This window comes from Rhinolophus sinicus, chromosome 14 (assembly GCF_057876585.1).
Source record: "Rhinolophus sinicus isolate RSI-liver-muscle chromosome 14, RSI-T2T, whole genome shotgun sequence".
In the NCBI taxonomy this organism is placed as follows: Eukaryota; Metazoa; Chordata; class Mammalia; order Chiroptera; family Rhinolophidae; genus Rhinolophus; species Rhinolophus sinicus.
In genome coordinates this window covers 149,735,792-149,746,444 of record NC_142514.1, presented here as the reverse complement: position 1 = coordinate 149,746,444, position 10,653 = coordinate 149,735,792, and the positions used below count along the sequence as shown (strand labels likewise).

Sequence of the window (10,653 nt, the reverse complement as noted above, 5' to 3'; positions counted from 1 at the left end):
CCTTTAGGTCTCTGATATCTAAGGACACTTAGATGAGGAAGAGGATGTTCGCTATCCTATTATACATGTGCATACTCGACTGTTCATCTCCTTAGCATAAATAAACATTGGCTTGGAAAACACTTTGGTTATCACACGTGGCAGCTGGGAGGGACTTTTTTCTCGCCCGAACTAAACAAGGATTAAAAGTTTTTCAACAAAAGTTCTTTCCGCAAAATCTGTTTTCATAACAAATTACTCAAACCAGATCTTAAATTACTCAAACAAGGTCCTCTTCCCCTTTACTTCCTCTGCTTGCAAAGCCCCTCCCACTCTTCTAAAAACTGGAGTTCTTACTCATCCTTCAAGATTCAGCTCAAATGTCACCCTCTGACGGAGTCTTCCTCAACGTGACAGGCAGAGCCGGTTTTTCCTTTCTGTTCCCGCAGCTCACTGCGAGCAGCTCGGCTTTCATGGCAGCATATGGGATTATGTTTTGGGGTGGGTCTCGCCGCCCCCCTATCTACCGCCGTGTGAGCTTCGAGGGCGGAGATCGTGTCTTGTATTTTCCCCGGTTGGTATAGTCCAGCATCTGGCACACGGTAGGCTCAGTCAAGTTGAATGACTGAAACTATTCCTTGCAACTTGCTGCCCACAGGGAGCAATACCCCATCCAGTTTACTCGCCACGTTCAACAGGCGGCCCAGCTTCAGGAGTTACAGCGGGCACGCCAGTTCCCGCCAGCCCAGCGTTTAAAAACAAACAGCTGTGGATATTAGGGAATAGACAGTGTCCCTCACAACGCCCGCCTTTCATGAACTCCGATCGGTTAATACCCGCCAGCTGTGTGGGGCTAAGAGCGATCTCGGAGTTTGCCCAGTTGAGCAAACGAAGGATCCCAGAGGTATTTCTCCAACTCTGGGCTGGAAGACGCGGTCTGCTTTTTTCTAACGGTGATAGGAAATAGAAGAAAAAGACACGCGATTCATAGGTTTGGGGGGGTATAACTCTGGTCGCAGCCACTCAAGCTCGGGACTCGCTGTGGATCGCCAGCTGAAGTCTGTGTGCACCCGTGCCTTCCACCCTGCGGCACCAGCCCCCGGGCTGAACGCCCACCCCAGGCGGCGGCTCGCTCAACTGTCTTCACAGTTAGCGCCCCGCCCACCCCTGGGCGGTGAGCCACCATTCTCGCGAGAACGCAGCTAGTCTCGCCTCTTCAGACTGCGGGGCTCTCGCGAGAAGAGGCTTAGGAGCCGGCCTGCAACCTGCCGGGCGGCTCTTGGTAGCCGCGGCGGCTGTCTGAGAAGCCGCCACCACAGACAGCTACGGAGGGCTCCAGTAGAGGAGGAAGCAGAGGTGTCGCTAGCTCCGGCCTTTTCCCTAGGCCCTCAGTGGACGCTCAACGCGGACTACAGGTTCGAGGGTGACTGGACGTAGCTGGGGAACTCGGTGGGAGCCGCGGCGGAGGCGGAGGCGGAGGCTGGGCTTGGAGGGGGCCGAGGAGGAAGGGGGAGGAGGGCGAATCTGGGCTTGAGAGCTGGGCTGCTTCGGCGGTGGTCTGCTCATCTCGGACTCTGCAAGGGGACCGTGGGTGGGGTTCTGGGCTCCGGCTGCTGGCACCCAGTTCGGAGAAGCAGGGGTGGGACTTGGGTTCGGGGTGCTGTTTTGGGGAGTCTTGAGGCCTTTCCCCAGGGGTGTAGGTGATACCCTAATCCCTCCTTTCCTGGGCAGAGTAAACCCGTGCCCCGCCCCTTTTCTATCATCCCTGGGCTAACGCAGCGACATCCTGAGGAGGGCGCATCACAATAGGGGATCAGGTGGCAGGTAGTCTCCCTTTTGGTGAATTGGAGTGAGACCTAATGTGCTGTGTGGTTTTAAAATGTAACAGTATCACGTATGGTAAACCTTTGTTTTCCCAAAACTTGCTCAGAAAAGCTAATTTTTTTGTTCTTCAGATGCAAGTTTTCCTAACACCCTTTATCCTCCTGAATGGGGTGCGGGGAGGTGAGGCATCAGTCATTTGTTAATGTGGAGGCGGTGTGACCATCCCTGGTCCTCACAGACTTCGTACTTCTCCTTTCTCCTATTTTGAGTCCATGATGAAAAGACATTAATCGAGACATGCTAAAGATAGAGCCTCACCTGTTTGTCACTTTGTATACTTAGCGTATAAAAATTACTAAATTTTTTTATCTTTAAGAGTTTTCATGCTTTTTATTTAAACTAACAGTTAATGAAGCAGCATGGTGTATTGACTTTATTTAGACAATAGAGCACACCGCCCCCTTCCCCAACTACACAGATATGATCAAGATTTAGATAGGAGGTTACAGGATAGATTTCGAATTAAATAGACTGTAGACATTGAAATAAGAGATATATAATAAAGAGTGCAATAACAGGGCCAAAATAATTTTCTGTACGGGAGAGCCCATCCCGGACTGAAGTCCAAGTATTGAAAATGAAGACTGCAGTTGTCATTTGAATGCAAAGCAGAAAGCAGTATACTTGGAAAAGGATTTGATGGTGGATTAAGACTGTTAAAAAAGTGTGTGAGGAGAATTATTTTTGAAGGTGTGTGTTTCATAAATTTTCCTAACATTTCTCAGTATTTATGACCTAACTGGTATTGTTATACATAAAGGGAAAGCGGGAAAGGAGGTTCTAAATCCTTAAGAGGATCCATGGATCCAATCAGGAAAGTTTTTAGGGTCTCAGTTCTCGCCTTTTCCCCTTCTCTCCCATGAAAGCTGTGGGATGAGCTTTTTTCCTTGTGTATGTTACCCTTCTACCAATCTGAGTTTTTTTCTTTCTCACCCTTTTTTCTAAGCCTTGTGAGTTTTTAATTAACTATGAAGGAGCAAACAGTTAGTCTTTGGCTTTTTACATTTAGATGACTTGAAGTGTGGAAGTGATCTGGAAATTATTTATGTACCTTTCAAAGAACTAGTTTACGAATAGTACACTCACATGCCTTCAGGTAGTAGGCAGATGAAAATGAAAACAAGTGAAATGTACTAGAGAGTTTATGCCTTATTTAAGAGGGACACCAGTTCTCAGGCCTACCTGATTAACGCCTTACATGAATGTGGGTCTTTCTCCAGAGGCTTCAGCTTTCTCGAGAGAACACAGGAAATTGACATTTTTGCTTGCAGCCTCTTGATTTTTAAAAATATTGGCAATGAATAATAACAACTAAAAATAGCTTCATATGGCCCAACCAAACCCAAACCTGTCAGTAGTTGTATCCAATTTAGGACCTCTGTTATAGGTGAGAATTAATAAGTTTTACAGCTGAAAAAAAAAAATTTAAAGTATGCTAATTAGTTTGGAATTTCAAACCTAGGAGGACTTGAGAAAAATGTCAAGTCTAATTGAAAACAGTAGATAAGTTTAATAGGCAAGTTTAATAGCCTTTAAATTCAGTAGGGCAAATTGAACTGATACTTATTAACATTTTAACTGGAAATAACTGAAGAAAAAAACCTCTCAGTATTTATGGCTTAATGACTCAGGGTTCTGAGCAATGCTAATTTATAGCTATCTTGTAAGGAAATTGACTTATTGAGAGTTCTTTATTGTATTTGCAATTAATATGTAAAATTAAATCCAGGAGACCTCCGCAATTCAGCTATGGTTTTGAATGATTAATGTTTGCTGTACCTTAATCCCACATTGTCTTCCCAGTCATTGAATTTTACTGGAAGCAGTATCGATTCCTTGGATTTTATTCCCTGGCTCTTGGGGTGGGGGTGGGGGGGGTTATTGGGATGGAAAAAAATGGAATGGGGAGAATGTGATGTGAAATAGGCACTCATGTGCTTTTCTCACATTGTCTATTAAAAGATTACTAGTTAAAAAAAATTACTAATTTTTCTTGTAAGAACAATAGGCACTTTGATAGGTTAAACACAGTGCCTTATACATAGTAGAGCTTAATGATATTTGTAGAATTGAACCCTGGTGGATTAAACCACATTTATCCATTAGTGTGAAGTACTTTAATCACATAATCTAATTCATACTCAGACTGTGAGGAAAGGGAATTTAGAGGTCGGACCTAAGAATGAAATGGACCCTAGGCACATAGAGGGCAAGGTGAGGGTCTTTGATGGGGAAGAGGGTAAGCGAGGAGGCTAGGTGAGGGAGTTTGGTAAAGGAGGATAAAATAGTTCAATACTCTTTTGTCTACTGTGCAGTTTTACTAAGATCTCTGCCTTTTCGACTAAATTGATCATAACTCATGTGAAGACTACATAGAACATTGGTTTTTAATCAGGACTATTATACATTCGGAGTTTGCAGACTTGATTTTTTTCTTTTAGCCCAGTCTTCTCAGGTCAAGTTAGTTTACTATTCCTTCATTCAGTCCCTGACTTTCTGCTATAGGAAGTGAAACAGGAGGAGATTATGTTTGAGACGTTCCTGCTTGCGGATTTTAAAACCATTCTGCAGAATCTTGTATATTTGGAGATTATGTTAGTTGAGGGGGAGCCATCATTTTCCTCTCCCTGGTAAAGTAGGAGGTTCTTTCTTAGAAGTAACTTTTCCCCTTCTTCTTATACCCCCTTCAGATGCCTCCCCAAGGGAGGATTAAGTGAGGCCAGGGGAAGGAATTGAGTATGCTTTTGCTCAGTGACCTGGTTCTATTTTTGGAGCTCCCAATTCTTAGGCTATCCATCTTCTACTGCTCTGTGTGGTAGATTTCTTTTAGCAAGCAGGACCCTATGAGGGAAAAGCAACTGGAACATCTGCAGTTCCCAGTAAGTTTAATTTACAATTGAACTTAATAGGAAGCTTTTTTAGTCACTGGTTTCAGTTATGTTTTTATCTGTCTGAGTCATTTATTATTTTGTTTCTTTGTTGGTTGTGAACCCACAGTAAGAGAGGAAGAGGTAGTTGTAGATGATCATTAATGGAGGAAGAACTACTTAAAATATTTTTTCTTGGATAGAATGTTTATTAGGGTTCAAACTAATGTTGCATTTCCCCTACTATGGCTTGCTCTGATTTATTGGGGCATCCTTGAAACTGAGACGTACCTTGCTAAGCAGGTAGCAATTTAGAACTCTGAGGTAAGCAATCAGAATTCAAAGAGATGCTCTCTGGGAGAGGATTAAGAGGTTGGTGAATGTAATTGCCGGCAGTGGGAATATAATGAGCTGAGTACAGTAGTCCCCTCTTATCTATAGGGAATATGTTCCAAGACCCACAGTGGATGCCTGAAACCACGGGCAGTACTGAACCCCCTGGTCCACAAACACATTTTCTGTTCATGTCTTCTACCCACAAATCTAATGCCTTTTCAGTCTTCACTAAGCACTTACCATGAGCTGTGGCTGTAATTTGCAGTGTGAGGTGCAACAGCAAAACTAACAAGAATTTCTTTTTCCTTCTTTACAATTTCACAGATAGATTCATTCTTATCATAGATCTTAGCAACCTAAGCATACAGTTTCTTTTTCCTTGATATTAAGTTGGTACAAAAGTAATTGTGGTTTTTACAATTTTTAACCTTTAAACCACAATTACTTTTGCACCAACCTAGTAAGTTGAGAATGTTCACCTTTTCACTTAATGGAAGCATTTTTTTGCCTTCACTTTGGCATGTCCGAATTGCCAGCATCACTATGCTTGTACTTTGTGTCCACTATTAAGTAAAATAAGGGTGACCTGAACACAAGTACTGTGATACCGCTGCAGTGATCCAATAACCTAGAAGGCTATGGACTGACCGGTGGGCAGGTAGTGTGTACAGAGTCGGGATGCTGGACAGAAGGATGATTTACGTCCCTGGCAGGATGAAGGAAGCCAGACAGTGACTGTGAGGGATTTCATCACGCTATTCAGAATGGTGTGCAGTTTAAAACTTAGGAATTGTTTATTTCTGGAATTTTCCGTTTAACATAGGAGTTGATTTCAGGTAAATGAAACCATGCAAATGAAACCGTGGATAAGGGGGGACTACTGTGCTTGAAATAGTAGGAACTTGATGAACATAAGAGAGGAAAGATTTTACGTCAAATATGTGATCTGTGTCACCGTAGATTTCTTAAGGTTAGTAAGATGCTAAAAGATATCTTTGCCGATAAAAGTATCTTTACCTTTAATAGTTTAATTATATTTTTCTGTTAAATAATGTAAGCTATCTGATAACGTGGTATTTTTATCTTTGTAGTTGAAATGAATGATCTGTTAGTATTTATGGTCACAAACTGAAATTAACATTTAGTATTTGTTTTAGGGGTGAGAGTCTGTCATAGTGAATTACTGAAATACTACTTGGTTAGAAACTGAATAACACTTTTCTAAGTTCATTTTAAATTGCTGTCATACTTTTTTGCTTGGAATATCTTATTTGGGATAATTTAGATCTGGGTTTAAAGCCAGCTTTTAGCTTTATAATATAAAAGTTAACCTCAGTGAGCCTTTGTTTCCTCACATGAAAAATGGAGCTAGAACACAATTGTCAGGAATTTAAGAATGAAATGAACTAAAATATATACAAGTGCTGTGTAAATAGTAAAATGAAGTAACTTGTTATCACTTTGTTCTTGTTTATGCTTAGAACATAGCATTCTGGCCAGTGATCTTAAAACACATCCATCAGGTAAATTTACATTTACATCTCTCTTTCATTTGGAGGGAACAAGTTCAAATTACGGTATTTACAGCCTTGCCAATATGACTCTTGCACTGGAAATTACAAAGGTTTTTCTTTTCTTTTTCTAGTCATCATTGAACAATAGGAAGCTCTTTTTCTTGCTTTTCATGTTGGCATTCGTTGACTGATACCTCGTATTCTATGTAAGTTGAAAGCCAGGTGAAATAGTAGAGAAAAGGGAAAGGAGAATAGATTGAAGAGAGAGATGGTGTGGCATTTTAAAAATCATTTATTGGGATGCGGTTAACTACTTCTAAAAAATAAAACTTTTATTTTTATTAACTTGCTCTATTTTCCTTAAAGATCTTTGACTCTTTGTTAGTAGCAGATGAATAGAAAATTATTCTGAGTTTTCTATTTGTAGATTACATTAAATATCATCTTAAAAATAAATTTTAAAGCTTAGATACTTGAGGAACAATCTCAGGTGCAAAATTGTGCGACAAAACATTTTTATAATTTTTTCATTTATGGGTGGTCATACAAATAGTGCTGAATTATTTTAAAGATAATTATTTCATTCCGGGCAGTTTGCTTTATACAGTGCAGGCTTGAATTTTATTTTTCTCACATTTAGAGAGCAAGCAATGCTACATGCTCTGTTCCTTTGGTTCTTCGTTCGTTAATTTAGTTTTCTTAAGGACGTTCCTATAAGATGGGTAAATAACTGTATGGCATTATTGTTTCCTTCTTCTTGAATATTCCAGATTGCCTGAGTTTCTCTTTTAAGAGAATATTTAGTTATTAGAGAGTAGTGGAATAAAAAACCATAATACTGAAAGTACTTAAATCACTAACTCTGATTTTTGGAAGAGAAAACTGACATGCAGATTAAGCCCCCTTACCTGATTTTGATAAAAGATACTGGCTGGTAGCGGGAAAGCCGAGACTACAATACAGGTCTTAGTCTCCTGATTCTGAATTGTTTATTCCAGTGATCTCCCTACTACCTACCGTGTTTCCCCGAAAATAAGACCTAGCCAGACAATCAGATCTAATGCTTCTTTTGGAGCAAAAATTAATATAAGACCCGGTCTTATAGAATAGAATAGAATACCGGGTCTTATGTAGGTTGCTTGTACTTCTGAAGTGTATGAGAAGCTTGTTCGTTGTGCCGTATGTAGAAAACAGTAGAATTTCCAATCTCTTTTTCATTTCTATATTTTGTATATATGTAGTATATACATAGTACTGGTGTGACAATATACATGCAGTATTTATATGCATATATATATGTATGCTACTTTTCAAGTTAGTTGAACTCAAAACATTAAGAAAGGGAAAAAGTATCATTTAGGAAGAAAAGTGACATGACATCTTTGATTATCTTTTCTTCCCTGATGAATGATACTGTTTAACAGTAACCTTGAATACTTACTGATTTTGAAATTGTTTTACAATGAATACTTTGAATAATTACTTATAAAAGTAGAGTTTTTGGAATAATTTAAAAAAAATATATATATATATATAAAGGTATATATACTTTCTTTCTGACTGTAAAAGTAATGCATTGCATGTCATTTGGCAAAGATCAAAGAAGAAAATGGCATCATAAATCATGACTCAGTGATAATTGCTTCAAGTCACAAACACGCATGCACACCCAAAATTGAAATTATTCTGTATGACTTAAAATTATTATTTTAAGAAATTAAAAGAAAATTTGAATAATATGATGTAAACACTAGATTTAAAAATTAACATTTTCTCCCTTCTTTGTCTCTTTCATTTTCCTTCTTCCTCTTACCATAAATGCTTTGATGAACATATTTCTTAGGATAAAATGTTAAAAGTAAGGGTTTTTTTTTTTTGGTCAAAGTGTCTGATACACTCCAAGTTTTACGAGTGAGTAGCCATTTTCCTTGTATTTTAGCCATCACTGGCTATCAAACAAACCAACACATCTTTGACAGTTTGATAGGTTAAACATCTCAGATTTAACTTGGATTTCTTATATTACTAGTGAGGTTGAATATTTCTTTTCCTCTTGTTTGGCTACTAGTATTCTTTTTGTAAATTGCCAGTTTATGAACTTTGATTATTTTTCCATCATAGTGTTCAGATTTTTTACTGTGGAGTTATAAATGTTCCTTACGCAGTGAAGATTTTAGTCCTTTGTATTGTAACAATTTTTTATAGTTTTCCATTTATCTTTTGTAGTTTGAATTTTTATGTAGTCTAAACTAATGCTTTTTTTTTTTATTGGGAAATATTGGGGAACAGTGTGTTTTTCCAGGACCCATCAGCTCCAACTCAAGTCATTATTTCTTTTCACTCTAGTTGTGGAGGGCACAGCTCACTGGCCCATGTGGGAATTGAACCAGTGACGTTGGTGTTCTGAGCACTGTGCTCTAACCAACTGAGCCAATCGTCGGCCCTTAAACTAATGCTTCTTGAAAGCTGGTCTGCAGTCCTAATTCTGATCCCCGATGAAGTTTTCACTAGCCTTTGTTGGGAATGTTTGCATAAAGTGGCTGGCTGCACATGCCTGTTTCTCATACTAACAGTCTTTGCTTGTTTTTCTTTGATCTGAGGCTTAGAAATTTCTTCTTTATTCTGAGAGTCAGATAAATATTTTGTTCTTGATGTGGAATTTGGGGACGATAAAATATGAGATAGGAAAGGATCTTCTGCTCAAATAGTTTTTAATAGTTCATTTTTTAGAATCTGTCTCTCTAACCTTGAATCTATCTGTTTGTCCTCTCTCTTTATCTCTTAGTGATTTGAAATGCTCCAACTCGCACTTTTTATTTTCTGGGTTTAGCAATTTGATAGATTGTGTATTAAATTTGAGAGACAATATAGTAGGGTGGAAAAAACACTGAATTTGACTGTAGAGATACATATCTGAGTCCTAGCTTATTTATTAGCTCTGTGGCTTGAGGCAGGTAATATCCCTTTAAGCCAATTTCTCAATTTTTTGAAAGGGACCACCTTTGTATAATAAAAGACACTGCTTGTGTCACCGAATATTTTTGCTATAGTTCACTTAGTGCTGAGATATCTCTTACCTACCACACTGGGGTAACTTTCCCAAAGGAGGATAGTTTGACTTTATTCTTCAGGAGCCCATTCTGATACATATCGGTCATTGCTTACTGTTCTAGATGGAGGTATTTAGTAAGAGGTGAAGGAATTTGAGTGATTCGGCAACGCTTTTTATTGCTACTAAATCTGCAGTTACATATATAGTGTACGTCTACGGTTTCGTTTATTTAAACAAAACCCAAACCATAAAATGGCGCAATTTAGAACATGGCAGTAGTAGGACCTTTAGTTATTTATTTACTTAGAATATATAAATTATTGTATGGTTCAAATATCAAAACTGTATAAAGAGTACTCAAAATTCTTGCGTACATCTCTATTACTTCCACCCCATTTCCACCCTACCCCATGTAGGTAGCCATTTCTATTAGTTTCTTGTTTATCCTTCTAGAGTTCTTTTTGCAAAAACAAACAGGTATGTGTATATTTGTATGTATGTAGGTATATGTTTATTTGATTTATTCACAAAAGGTAGCAAACTGTATACTGCTTGTTTTGCACCTGATTTTTTTCTCTTTCACTTAATAGTGAATCTTGGATATTAATCCATGTTAATACATGGGGATCTGCCTTATTTTTTTTAATAGATGCATGGTATGTCATTGTGTGGCTGTACCATAGTTTATTCAGTTAGCCTCTTTTGAAGTAATTCAGATTGTTTTCAGTCTTTTGCTGTTACAAATAATGCCACAGTGAATATATTTTGAATATTTTGTTTAGTATTTATGGAGTTGTATCTTCTGGATGGATTCTTAGAAGTGGGACTGGTAAATGTTTGTGTAATTTTGTTAGATATTGCAAAATTCCTCTTCATAGGTATTGTATCATTTTGTATTTTTCATTAGCAGTGTATGAGAATGTAGAGAATGTCTGTTTCTCCACAGTCTCACCAACAGTATATGGTCAGAATTGGAGGTGTTAATTTGCATTTCTCTTTGAGGTAGGTTGAGCACGCTTTC

General features: G+C 38.6%; 1 protein-coding gene across 4 annotated transcripts in view; it reads left to right on the top strand.

Moving 5' to 3' along the window:
* Positions 1-1,199: 1,199 nt before the first annotated feature.
* BTBD10 (BTB domain containing 10) overlaps positions 1,200-10,653 on the top strand; it is a 65,538-nt gene continuing 56,084 nt past the window's right edge. For 2 of the 4 annotated variants that reach the window (XR_012497526.2, XM_074336027.2), the window contains exon 1: positions 1,200-1,394. The gene's annotated coding sequence lies outside the window, so the exon portion shown is untranslated. The remainder of the gene's footprint in view (positions 1,395-10,653) is intronic. The other 2 variants (XM_074336024.2, XM_019729548.3) reach the window with 1 other exon arrangement.